This window comes from Ixodes scapularis, unplaced genomic scaffold, assembly GCF_016920785.2.
Source record: "Ixodes scapularis isolate PalLabHiFi unplaced genomic scaffold, ASM1692078v2 PGA_scaffold1__304_contigs__length_218370807, whole genome shotgun sequence".
Classification (NCBI taxonomy): Eukaryota; Metazoa; Arthropoda; class Arachnida; order Ixodida; family Ixodidae; genus Ixodes; species Ixodes scapularis.
This window is the reverse complement of record NW_024609846.1, coordinates 59,050,351-59,065,054: the sequence shown is the minus strand read 5'-3', so window position 1 is coordinate 59,065,054 and position 14,704 is coordinate 59,050,351. Positions and strand designations below refer to the sequence as shown.

The window sequence follows — 14,704 nt, the reverse complement described above, 5'->3', positions numbered from 1 at the left end:
GTGTGTATATTTCATTTGCATCGCTATTTGAAAAACAATAATGCGATCTAAGTTTTGGTTTCGTTTCGGTTTCAACTGTGTCCCTTAACGCGCGTTTCAACTGGGGTTGTTAAGCCTATGTACCGTGTAACATCCGACTACTTAGTTGAGCTCAGTGACAGTTAGGAGATGTCAACGATCGTAGTTTTAATGACAGTTGAGAGCACTACTGTAACTAGGTATTAAATGGGTACTCCGGCGTTTTCTTAATAGTCCCCGATTTGCCGGAAAATTTGCTTAACACACTAATAAGCATTAACCAAAACATTGGGCGAATTTTTTTTTTTTTTTTTTTGCGAAGGGTTTGAATTTAAAATTTTGGTTCTTACCGTGTTTTTTTAAAGTGAAAGTCTCTACTCGCAAGAATTGAAAACTAACGTCAGGGGAAGGCTGGGGTTTACTCTTTGGACAGTAGACGTTGTTCCCACCTGATTGCAAGCAATTTTATAGTGTCAAATGAAGGATTTGGAAGTTCGCTCTAGCATCCGCGCAGCAGCATGAAACAAATGCACGGGATAGACCATTTTTAGATTGCCCGCTCGACCTGCAAGCCTGTCTTCATTTAACGTCACGTCACTGAAAAGCGCGGGTATATTTGAATGTTGGTTTTGACATAATTTTCTTTTGCCGATTTCGCAATAACTATTCTGAACTTTGCGATACTAAAGAGCGTATCAGAAAGGGTAAAGGCCAATGATTCAGCACATATAGTTAGTTGGGGTAGCTAAAACAATTGCCGGAGTACGGTCTCTTCGCAGTGACTATACCCAGTTTCATACTTAGTATACAACTCTGTCACGCTGAGCATGGCGCGAGAGCTCGTGGCTTTATCTGCTGTTTCGTTTGTGTGAGAATGCGTGCAAATGATCTGCGAAATCAAACCCCCTGCTCGCGCCAGCAGCTTTGACAGCGTTGTACTTTAAGTATTAAACAGAGTATAATCCGCCACATTTTTGTTTTCTATGCAATATGTGAATTTTAGAGAAAAATTATGACAGGTAATCCTTTAAACAACCTGCATAAGAAGACTAAAGACCTGTAGCGGGCCTTTTTAAGTTCGAGACACCAACCACGTAAAATCTTATAAAACAACTTCACGTCTAACAATACGTTCTGACGGCACAAGTTTTGTATTATTTTCCTGCAAACAGTCTGCACGAATAGATTCGCCTAGCATACCATGATAATGCTTCACAGCGCACAAGATCAGACACACTTAAAAACGAAAATCACCATATTTCATTCGTCCTAGGCTGAGACCCATTCCAAGCGGAACAGCTCAGGAACAAGGTTCTCGTAGTGCGTAAGTGCTACCATTTGTCCTAACTATAATCCGCGATTGCACATACCGTTCTTACACTAGTAATGCGTTTTAAATAGGCCGTTATTAGCACAATCGATAAAAACTCAGGCGTACTTCTGAACCGTGTGTTCATATCTTCTTGCACCAGACCCCCGAATACACCGGACAGCTTTCTGAACACCTGCGTCACTGTCGTTGCAATCTTGATTATGATCACACTTATTGTCCTGGTGATCATCCTTCTTCGATGCTTCAGCGGCAAAGATGGTATGCCCCACATTTTATTTTCTAGCTTGGGTGTTGCGGGAGCCATGCTAAAAGTAAAGTTATAAAGGCTGTACATATTCTTGCTCTTGCGCAAAATTCAAACGAGTGTTCTTGTAAAATATGATTATCAAATCTCGGAAACATTTTGAATTCGAATAACCTATTAATGGCTTCAGCTTTGTTATACTGGTTTCTATTGGTTTCTTGCTTCAAAAACCACCGTGACAAAAACAATACATTCTTAGTGTCATCTGTCGATTATCAGAATCTGACATTATTCCGAACCGTCTCATGGCTAAAAATACAGAGATAATCTCATCTTTACTTCCTAAACCCGTTAAAAACCTGTGCATGAGAAATGCGAAAGGTTACATCGATGATCACACAAAGCACTTCTTTTTTTTTTCTTTAAAATAAAAGTTTTTGTTAATCGCCGAAAGCCTGTGCGTCCAACGTTGCCTAATTTTTTTTTTTTTTTTTGTGATTTGCAGACTGCAAGAAGTCCGAAGGTCCCTACAATCCGTACAGCAACACCACCCTGACCTGCGAATCGGAGGAATGCAGGTCATACGGTAATGGTCCGCTTCATCCTTCACGTGTCTCTTGTCTAACTCAAAAGCATTTGTGAAGGGCCCGTACAATGTTTTTTTTTTTTTTTAACCTCTTCCTCTTTAGATTTAATACAACTCAAATGCGAAATGAGAAATCACATGGTCGTGACGCGCATGGGCACCGCGGCAATGACTCCAAGCTTCCACCGTGCTTTTAACCGCACCATGGGATTTGCCATTCGCAAGTGATGATAAGTGCCGTCATGCATCACATTGGAGACGAACAGATTAGCAGATTATACTCTGTTTCCTACTTAGCGTGCAACGCTGTCAAAGCTACAGGCACGAGCGCGTGGCTTCATCTACGGCTTTGTTTGCGCAAGAACACGTGCAAATGATCAGCCAGATCAAGCCCCACGCTCGCGCCAGTAGCTTTGACAGCGTTGCACGTTAAGTATGAAACAGAGTATAGGAAAGGCACGCGCTAAAGAAGAGGCACGAGCTCGCGTGCTGAGCAGAGTTTCATTTCGAATCCTGGCCGTTCCGTCTCTGCTAAGCCTCATTACCAATGTAAGCCTCATACATAAAAAAAAAAAAGAAAAATAAAAAAACTTGTCGGCCTTGGTTTTCTGTTTTTTGGGCCCACTGGTTGAACAACCACCGACACCTTCCCCTGCCTGGGAGCGCGATTTCTTGGCTTCGGTGGGGTTACCCTTAGCGAAAAGTCGTTCAAAATCAGTATACTGAAAGTATACTAATAGTGAACTTAGGGTATGTACTGAGATCGTACTAGTTTCACACTTTTATGAAACAAAATAGTATAGTTTTAGTACAGCCCAGGTACATATGTAGTATACCATAAGTGCACCTCGAGTGTACTTTTAGCATACTACAAGTGCACGTTTGGTACACTACATGTATGCTTTTAGTGTACTAAATGTACACTACCAGTACATGTATGCGGAGTGTCCCAAATAACTTGCACCAAACTTAAAAAACAAAAACAAAAAAAAAAAACGGAGCGTTCTGCGGGAGTTAAACCAACTGTAGACTGTTAGAAAGTCTCTTACGAAAGTGCACGAAATTGTTTTAGTGCGCCTAGTTATTTAACTAAGAGTAACAAGCTAACTTTTGAAATCTTCGTTTAAAAGCTGGGGTGTGAAACGGAAAGTTGCAGAGCGCATTAAGAAACACCCAATTAAACCATTTTCAACAAGGTGCACTTTGCATGCTCCTTTTCCCTAGCCTTCAAAAAAAAAAAAAACGCCCGCGAAATACAAAAAAATACCGCGTGACAACTCGCTTCCCCAATCACGGCGTGCGAGCGCGCCGCGAATGTGCGTTCTTTGAAGGCCGGAAAAAAGCACGAAAACGTATTATGTTTCAAACACTTTAATTGGGTGTTTCTCAATGCGCCCTGCAACTTTACAATTGATATCTTGGCCCTTAAAAGAATATTTGAAAGGTTAGCTCATTAATCTTAGTTATTTACATAACCACGCGCATTAAAAAAATCTGTGCACTTTCTCAAGACACTTGCTAACGACAGTTGATTTCACTCCTGCAGAGCCCTCCGGTGCTTTTTAAATATGGTGCAAGTTATCAGGGACGCCGTGTATGTCGGGCGTTCTGAATGGAAAGAATGGTCTCAAATTGACCAGAAAAATCGGCGCCTGCATTTAAAAAGCCGACTTTTCAAAGGTGTTTTTTTGAACGGCTGTATTCCCAACCTGTGAAATTTCATCTCATACAGCTCCATTCTCGTGAAATGTTAAGAAACGCCGTTGGCAACTCAATTGATGATGATAATGCAGAGGCGCCACCATCGGGAGATGCACTCTTAAAAATGAGTCAGGAAATTAACGAGGAAATCTTTGGCAGCTCTATTCCTCGTGAGAATGACGTACCGGCGTCTTCTGAAACTGTGAGAAAAGCCATAAAGAAGAGGTGCACTGCATTTTTCAACTGAAAGTATGTATGTGTAGCATACAAACATTATGATCAGTGTTCTTCGCGTAATTGATAAGACAGAAATTGAAATCCTACTTATCACTTTATTCAAGTTTCCGAGCCTGCCTCACTGTACACTATCGTTTTTGATGATGGTATGCCATTACATCCTGCGTAAAAAGAGAAGGGAAAATTACCCTATGCCACTCTATGATATAACATCACATAATTCGCTCAAAGGACCACTATGTGAGGAAGGCAAGATAGTAATAATTTCATCCTGACAAAAGGGCGAGGAAAATCGGACAATATCGTTTCTGAAAACCTGATACCTGAAAGAAGCTGTAACACAGAGCAAACAAAATGATTGGCATTTTCTTAATGCCTCCTTTTCTTTTGCTGTGAACACACATACAAGTCATATGCTATTACACATTCAGTGGTGCGGCTTAATTTACGATAAATACTTTTTTTTATATAACCTCGAGCTTTTAGAGAAAAGATTCAATATAATGGGCCGGACATAAATGGTTGCTATGAACTTTACACATAAATGGTTGCTATGAACTTTACACATATTTACACATTATCTGATATCATAAAAGCACAAGAGCAGGGTAGGGCTGTACTGCATCAATTATAAATTTCTAACCAATTAAAAGTTGGCATTTATTTAATTTATTAGTATTGGCTATTATTCTTTGACAAAGAATAACTGGGCGAGTTGGTACGTCGGTAGTCTTTCAACTCCATCGAATATTCAGGTCCTTTTAATATTTTTTCATGCTTTTGCTTTTTCTAACTGCTCTGCCTTTTGTAGCGGCTTTCGCCGCCACTAAAAAACGTGACATCCAAACTCACTTTATTCACAACACAAAATCGCAAACTTGGAAAGCGTGCCGCTTCGGCATACGCAAAGAGATCGTCCGTCTCTACGGCACAGGCATCAGCACGGGCAAGAAATCATGCTGCTCGCTCTTGTAACGTTTTTCACGCTCCCGCTTTATGAAACAAATCGTTGACGAGAGACTGTTGGAACCATACCTCAGAACTAGCATGACCTGTGATTGCTTGAACTGCCGTCAGACTGTACTTGAACGCTCCGCAAAAGCGTCGTCGGGCGACCGTCGTAGGGACGGCGCTCAGGACAGGCCCTCGGCTGGCCCTCGGTTCCGCCGCACGCGAATCTTTCTCACTCTGCGGAGAGAGCCATAAATTCTGAAGATACGCCCTTTTCAAATAACGAAATAAAACCGGGTAGAGCATAGTGAGAGTCAAGCATAGCTTAGCAAGCACACGGTACAAGACAAAGTTTGAAACAGCGGCGCACTTCGCAGAAACAAAAGGAACTTACTCACCTTCGCTTGCACCAGTCGGCCATGACTGTCCGCCACTTGCGACGCTGTGTCTCACAGCTCTCAGTAATCGCTTGCTATTATTGAACACGGTATTTGTCAGTAAGGTATCTAAAATATCCGCAAAAACGGCTAAAACGTAAAAAGGAAGCGATGCTCGAACTCTCCGGAACTCCAACGGCTGCCGAACGGGCCGAACGGAAGCCGCGGAAGCTGATTGCAATAGCGATGGTCTTGCGCAGTTTTCAAAAGTCTCTTCTTTTTGTTCTTTTTTTTGAAGACAAAACTAAGCAAATCAATATATTAATAATAATAATATCACTTTATTATATTCGTAAAAAAATAACAAAACGTTTAGTCTATCTTAGGTTTTATCTAAACTTTCGGTTTTCTTTTTCAGTGTAAAACCGAAACTATCTCAAGCGATTTCTCCCTTGTCGCCAAGGCTATTTTGATTCATCAGCGCATGTTTGCACCGCTGGTATTTCGGCTTTTCTGGAAGGATCGGCTCTCGCGGCACATAAATAATGAGGGCAACCTCGTGTTTTGAAACAATGAGCGTGCCCGTCTTTTTTGACGAGGGAAAGACACGTTAAATTTACGTCGATTTTTTACAGTGTGGAAATCTCGATCGACGGTGTTGTTCGTTGTTGCAATTGTCAATCTCTTTTCACGTGAATTGAGATGTCAGAGTTTTGCAAGATAAATCTACACCATGAAACACTTTCGGTGAAAGCTTGAGGTTGTTACATAAAGGCGCCGATTTCTCCAGCCAATTTCAGAGCGAGCTTTCATTCATAACATCACTCTGCTTACGCGGTTCGGAAGTTGATTTGCGCTGCATGCGACCATGCAAGGTGGAGGATCTTATGTCCCCATTATTAGCCGTGGTTTCTTTTGCCTCCTGTCCTTTTGATTGTTGTTGATGCAGATATCTGAAACAGCGTATAGTTACGCTGATACCTGCATTTCAAAAACACCGGATTATCCTGCAAACGTAATTTGTCTACAAGCCTATGAGGCAGCACGCAAGTGGCGGTGCACTTTGAAAACAAAGTCATGTGCATGCTTTTTCATCAGCAGCATTAAACACTTGGTGCGATTGCCCTCGATCGCCTAGCTTCCGAATAGTGCTAACAGTTTTTTTACAGTAAATTCTTATTCTTCAATAAAGGTAACAAATACAGCTCAGGGAAAATAAAAGCTATCTTTGCAATAAAAGTAGACTGTTCAATTGATAAATATAGTAGAAATGACTAGCTAAAATAATTATTGACAAGTTAGATAACGCTACTTTCCGTGGCGTACAATGTAGCTAATTTTTCTATTTCTGCTTTTTTTTTTCGGCGTAAGTCCATGTTGTATTTGCGACGTAAGTATGCTCTGACAGTGCCGGTCGTTTCCCCGGGGAACTTTTGGACCACGTGGTCTGCAGTGAAATGAGAAATGAAGCATCCCTTTGTCACATTACGTCAGCTATACCCGGTGATATTTTTTAATCAACTGGTTTCAGGAAAATTGGGGGCTCATGTCATGTTGATGCACTCTTCATGTGTGTCGTGCGACTCGGCGGACATTACATGGGTGAATAACCGTGGCAACATCTTTTTAAGTAATTAAAATCCGTAAATTTACTTTTTTTATTATTGCTGTTTTAGATGCAGTCGTTATTGGAGCCTAACACAATCAAAACTATTCACGAAACAGCAAGGGGCTTTAAGATATTTATTTATCAAATTTTGCACGTTTTCCCTCGATTCAAGAACCACGCGCGGCAGGGGCGGGCAAAGTGGAGAGTGAAATTAGCAGTTTTGACATGGCATATCGGTGATGGCATGTTTGTTTGTGTTAGCGAGAACTTCTCATACTGGAGTTCTATGCATTATTTAATTTTCTAGTGAAGTTATAACCCTCATAAAGTGCTGTCGCATTCAGCATGAACGAAGTTGTACTCTTTTGAAAGCGTGCCTTTGGTGGATGCTCCAGCATCATACTTCCAACGGTTCGACTGAAGGGAATACGTAAGAATAGCATCCTGCGCTCTGTCCAGTGCGCTGTTTTTAATCAGGCGACGAAAGGCAGGGTTTTAGCTATGAATAACCCAAAACTCGTCACCTTTTCGCAAATTGTTTCAGTTGGGCTAGAGTTTATTCATAGCACCTTTAAAATTGAAAATTCAACATGGTCAATTACACTGTAAGTTAAAAAAAAGTTAATTAGACAGCGTACTGTTACGTTTATTTACTCATCTAAATTCCTCCGAGCTCTACAAATATTCTGTGAAAACGGCATCGGCCTATCTATCACGTTTTTAAAGTGTTGATGTTAAAAATCGCACTATATATATATATATATATATATATATATATATATATATATATACCCGTTATTATAATTTGAGTACACCGACTGCAAGCACTGAAAGTACACCTTTAGTATACTTAAGTGCACTTTCGGTATACTGATTTTGAACTACTTTTTACCGCGGGCACTACGATTCTACTACATGTACTAGTTTTGTACGGACGAGTATACTTTCAGTCCACCGCCATTTTTACTGGAAGTATACTTTAATTACACTTAAAGAATACAATCAGTACAAAGACCGCACTGAAAGTATACTTTTAGTATACTTCAGTACACTTCGAGTGTACTGATTTTGAACGACTTTTCGCTAAGGGGAGCACTAAGACTAGACGGGAAACTTGTCGGCTTGTGGTAGCGAAGTTCTCTCGGGTAGCTCCAGCGCCCAAGCGAGTCAGCAACACACAGCGTCAGTGAATGAGTACAGGAACCAAGGAACCGGTGTGGCTAGACCGGGATATCAAGTGCGCAGGCGCGACAGATGTCAGAGATGATACGAGATACGCGACTCTATGTCATCATCACCCAAGTACATGGTCGTCTTAAAACCCATTTGTAGGGAAGACGTCTTAAACCTCGCCATTAAAAACGTCAGATACTCCATCAATCACACGAGCATCGACGAAAAAGAAAGTTCCATTCATGTCAACAAGAATTCAAATACGATTGCTATCACCACCAGGCGGTCGATAAGCTCCTCACGGTTGGAACTATTGAGCAGAAAGGCAAGCAGGCAGTATAATGTCGCGCATTTGTTTTCGTTCTGCTGGAGTGAGCTTCCACAGCGTCCATTCCGCACCAAAAACCTTGTAATACGTCGGGAACTATTGACCAAAAGATCCAACTGTAGGAGGAGCTTCATCGAGCTTTTGTCCCCACAGCCCAGTGTTTACTAACACAGAATAACAAAGAAATTGAACTTCGCCATGCACGGTCTGGACACGAGCGCTTCACTTTTACCAGTGCTTTGGTTGCACGAGGAGCGGCCATTCGAATCGTCACCATCGATGTCGCTGATCAAAAACAAACGAGAAAATCCGGTTTGTTGTCCCCACAGCTGAAGTGAGCCGCCAGAGGCGTGACTGTTCGATCTTCTCCCCAATAGTGCGTTAGCCCTTAAGTTAAGACTACAGCCAATGCCACGAGCCCGAGAACACAAGATCGCGTTCACTTTTAAATGAGAACAAAAAAATATACATCTATGATAGATCCTTTTGAGAAGAATATATGAGTAAAAATTGAATAGTAAAGCTTGAAAATCTTACGAGATAACTGAACCAATATTAGTTAAAAATGTCAAAGTAGCCAAATTCTTGCACTTCGAAGAGTTGTATTTCTGACAGGCAAAATATATCAGATATTTTTTAATGAGAAAACAGGGCGATATAGTGCCAGAATGCTTCAACAAAATCTAAAAAAAAAAAATCGAAAATGTTTTTTTTTTAAATTGCACGTTGAAGTTGCTGGACTTCTCGTTTTCAGCTATGTTTAGAGCACTGTAAATATTTTTCTTTATAAGTCAGAAAGACACGTTATTTATAGACAATAGACCCTTATGTGAAGATCCCGTGAAAAAAAAAGTTTAAACGATATATCTTCAAAACTTTACGAGAGAATAAATCACAAAAAATAAGGTAAAAACGTCAAAGTAGCCATGTTTGTGAATTTTTTACGCACGATATATATCTCCCAAAATTCTATGAATTGTTTCATTTATTGACATTATAGACTAATATCGGCGAAAAAACTTTTGAGTTTTATATTGTTTGTTTTTTGTCTAAACTTGTCTAAACTTGGCAGAAATGACAAAACGCCAAAACGGGTTTGTCGCCTTGATGTAGTCTTTTTTGTTTCCTCGAGAAATAAAATTTTTCTCGCAAAACCTTTTGTGATTCCGTTCCCTCTACTCCTTAGGGAGTAATATATAAAAAATACGAAGAAAAACAAAAAAAATGTCAACTGGATACCCGTGCATGATCTTATCTGAACACACCCAGTAGCTCTCTTCTGCGGCGTATCAGAGGCATACTACGGTTTCTGCATTGTATAATTTGGTCGATGGATAGAAATAGTAATTTCATTGGTGTGTCAAATTTTTTTTAGCCGGCTTAATGCGGGCAAACCTGATCTCATTTCTTGAGCCCTGCGAAGATTTCTACGAATTTGTCTGTGGCGGCTGGATGAAGACGGCCAAGGTGCCTCCAGACGAAGTCATCGAGAGCGTCTCATCCGAAGTTCGCCGCCGAGTAGAGGACGAAGTTACCGGCAAGTTGACCCTTCGCTAACTATGCAAGCTCTCTGCAATTACGTTGCTATTACGTTGTGGCATTAAAGGGGCTTATAATTTGCCGGTGTACCACCGCTCACTTTGAGGATAATATTCAATGTTAATAATATGCCTGTCACATCAAAAGAGGACCGATTTTCAGCCAATTGATCTCCTGCAATTTGCGCATGTGCAAACAAAAATGTGGGATAAAAATGGGAGTACGACACGACATCCTTGTTCAGAAATGCTACAAGAACAATTCGTGGCAAATCTGTTGCCTTTACGCTGACATAGCAAAACAAAAATGATTATCATTGAGGTTACCCATGAAGTACGAAACACTCTTCGTCTCAGTATGAACTCGAAGGTGAGCGATTCATATGCTCAATGTCGTTATTCGAGGATCCGTATATCAAGGATGACACGGTTTTAACTGTAGTTGGGTTTCTCGCGTGATAGCTGTTAAATACTGGTATTTAGCGATACAAATTTCCTATATCATCTTGAATAGTTTTTTTTTTCCTGACAGAAGGGCATAATGTTGCCGTAACTGTGGTATTCTATTTTTCTTTACAGAAATTTTGAACAACACAGTAATATCATATCGTGACCAAACAGCGACACAAAAGGCCTCGGCGTTATACCAGGGCTGTATTAACATCGGTGAGTGTTAGTGTCTAAAAGCAGAAATATGCCACCACAATAATAGTGTTGTTTTGTTGTGTTGCTATTTGATTGCACAGTTGCAGAGATATTTTTTTTCCCGCCCAACAGATATATAATGAATAGGTGAACAGAGGTTTTCTAACATTGACTGATATATTGTTCTGTCATGGTAGCTTCGCACTATAGGTTACAGTGGCAGTGGAACAGTGCGGCTGTTGTTTCATGCCAAATAAAGATTACAATTGATTTTGTGAGTTCTGGTTACGGTAAAACACATAAAAGTGCGTACTAGGCTGGTTTACACAGCCCAGTTTTCTTTCGTTACGTTACGCGACGAAACTATAAGTACAAGTTACGGGAAATCTGCAGCGTTTCATATTAACCGTGGCTACCAGTTCAAGGAGATAGCCTGGCACGCGATATTCGAGACACGGATGTTTCGGTGACTTCTATGTAACGTCAGAAAACGTAGGAAAACGGTGCTTTGTGAACCAGCCCTTAATGCCAAATCGCAATAAACGCAAATAATGGTTTAACCAACATTTGTGAGTCATAGGTGGGAATATAAAGTCCCAACCTTACCTACCGTATACCATTCATTTTGCTATCTATTAAGAGCTACACGCATCCAGTTCAGTGAAACTGCCGCTGCGTCCACGCTAAAGCAGGAGGGCGACTCAGGTGCACTCTTCGCGGTGCACATAATTTTATCGAGGCTTATAGCATGTTCTTGAGAAAAATTACGCTAGCTTAAGCATGGCGGCGAAGATCAGAATGCGTTGTGAATGAACTGGTCACATACTACGTGTGTGTGTCCTCATGGGGTCACATGACTATTACATTACACGACGTAATGGTGTCACGGGACGAATCCTCATGGCGTCACGTGACGTCACGATTACGTCATGGTGTCGCGTGACGTGAGAGGGACGTACGTTGACGCCACGATATCATGTGACGTCACGGTGACGTCACGATGCCGTAATGGTGTCACCTGGCGTCACGGTGATGTCATGGTAACGTCGTGATGATGTCCTAGTCTCTCCTGACGTCAGAGTCCTTTGTCGCGGTTTTTCTGACGGTTCTTTATGACGACCTTCTCATAGAATTTGGCTGATGCATTCTGTGTGAAAAAGGAGTACTTTGAGAGAGTAACTGGGTGAGTGGTCTGATATCGGCCACAGATTTGAGGAACAGCAAAGGCACCAAGCCTCTCGAAGACTTGCTCACCTACTTCGAGCTCCCGCACTGGCCCATCTTGAATCGCACGGCGCAGTTCAGAATTTTCTCCATCCTCGGCAACATCGTGCGTGACCTGGGCATGGACGCTCTCATCTCCATTAAGGTTGGCCTGGACTACCATAACAGCGACCGCTACCTGATCTACGTGAGCACGCACCTACACAAAACACCGGTGAAAACGGAAAAAAAAAATGTTAAACCGTTTTTTTTTTGCAGGGCTTAGGTAGTTTTGTACCGTACACCTTACATTATCTGTTTGACCTAGTGGCATAGTGGTTACTCCTGAAAAGTACGCAGTTTGCCATTCAATACCCTTTTTGCGTGATAAACAGCCGTATCGCATTATTAAAGCTGCTTTCCAAATCACATTCTCTACTAGACAGTGTAACAACTACTGGGCAATGCAGAGTAGAGTCGGTTTGACTATAACGAGTGATACAAAAATATGGGTTCCAAATTATTGTCACAAAGCAGAGGGTATGTACCCTTAACATTAACATAGATTATTGTAACATATTTCATAAACATTTCGTCATTTCTTAGTAACCACTGGCCATTTACAAAGTCGATGTCAAAACAGTTTCGGGACTGTACTTGAAAAATTTAATCGTCGATGGTAGATGTCATGCATAATATTCTAAACATTACTGAAAAATGAGAAAAATTGTGAAAACTAGAAATAATACATGGTATTTTATTATTAATTGCGTTATGCTTTGAGAACTAATGTATTTTTCCGTAGCGTCCCCCGTAAATTATGTGTGATACTACAATGTTTTTCTACTGACTATATTTTGTTTTAATATTTACCCAAATTTCGTTGTTTACAGTCAATTGCGGGGTAAACGTTCGCGATAATAGCGGACGAACATTTACAGGAGTGAAAATAGCACGGGTATTAGGGACATGCGAATGTCCTTATTCGGAGTTAGAGCGCTGTCCAAACCATACCGGACTGCGGCGTGCGGGTCCCGGAAACCGTGAAGTTCTTGCACGTGTGACGTCATTGGCTACCTTTTGCGGCTTTCGCTAGCCGCATTCGGAGTTGACTATATTTCAACTTTCGGGAACCCGCAACGGCTTTCTTGCTCTCCCTCCACTGACCTCCTCGACCCCTCGGCTCGTCTGAGGTAACTTCACAAGCAAATACACATTCTGCTCAGCTCATTTGCATTAGACAATGCGCCTACAGCTGCGAATCCTCCACTAGCGGTGTCGGCAGACCGGGTCCGAAAGAACACACGCGTGCACCACCCTGTCCACACTGTTGCACCCTCTTGCTACGCTGAGGGAGAGGACTCCCGCTGACGCATCAAGACGGCCGATTCGCCAAGACGACAGAGGTTGGTAGAGGCGGCCGTCCCTGATGTCTCAAAGTGTTAACTTCGGTAGATGGGCGGCATCCACCCCGTCGCATTCGAGGAGGAACACCCCGAGGCTGCGCGTCCAAACGTTCCAAGAACGCTGAAGTGGCCAGCTCCAATGTCATTGGATCTTTGCGGAGTGAGATATATTACCTGGCTATTAATAAACTATTTGCCACAAGTTTTCATAAGCTCCTTTCTCCGTTCGCGTCACGTCATGTGCTAGGGAAAAACTTCATGCGGATACCTTTGGGCTAGCTCAGTTAGAGCTGCAAACAGTCCAAAAAGAACCACGAAATGGCAACTGGTCACGAAGGTCGCGAAAGCTTCGCGGTTTCCTTTACTCGCAATCCGGATTGGTTCGGACCAGCCTTAATTGGTTTCAACATCGAGTAAAACGTTGTGACTCGTGCCCGATTCCGTCGGCTGGATTTTTAATTAAGCGGGGGCGTTTATTTAACGATTCATCCCTTCGATAATCGTACTGTGCTTTTAACTTTGTTTCAGATTGGGCAGCCATCTTTTGGCGTGGAGCCGGTGGTGCTCCGCGGTAGGTTCCGTTCGCCGTTCTTTCGTATCCTGCACCGGTACAAGCTTTACATTTACCGTTGCGCCCTGCTTCTGGGCGCCAATGTGGCTGCTGCCGACATCGTCAACGAAATCGTCGCTTTTGAGACAAAACTGGCGGCGGTACGTACCAGCCCAGATCCACGGTGCACATTGAGAATGTATGAACATTTCAAATGGTTCTTAATTCAACTGAGTTCTGACTGCTGACTGGTGCGGTGGCCATTGCGTGTCTTTCATTGTGATGATGACTAGAGTTCGGTAATTTACCATTATGCATTATATTGAATGTTAGTAAAATATGGTATATAGGACTTGAATGATCCCCTAAAATATCAAAATGGCACAGTAGGCATATATGCCAGCAATTATTCACTGTCACTTACAGTGAACGTAGTACCAAGAGGAAGCATTTATGTTGTATTGAGAAATTTAGTAACGTTACTTGAGCATTTTGAGTGGCTGGTACATTGTTTATGACTCCACTGTGCTATTACCTGAAAAGGAAAACATTCTGCGATATCAAAGGTGATAATGATTAAAGCGATTTCCTTATTTTGCTCGTTAACCGTTTGTGAAAATTGCTGTCGAGCTCTGCGTTTGCGATACTGAAAGCATCGTAGCGGGTTCTGCAAGCGAAGACTTTAATTTCACTGAGAATATTCAAAAGTATATGCGAGAGAAGTGCTGCGATAAAAGTCTTTTTATGACGGTTTATATAAACCATGTTCACGGCAGTCCGAACAGTTGCCAAAATGATTTTCACA

The 14,704-nt window shown here is 41.8% G+C and overlaps 1 pseudogene; it reads left to right on the top strand.

Annotated features, from left to right (window-relative positions):
* The window catches only part of LOC120848420, a 77,304-nt pseudogene that overhangs the window by 29,765 nt on the left and 32,835 nt on the right, over positions 1 to 14,704 (top strand).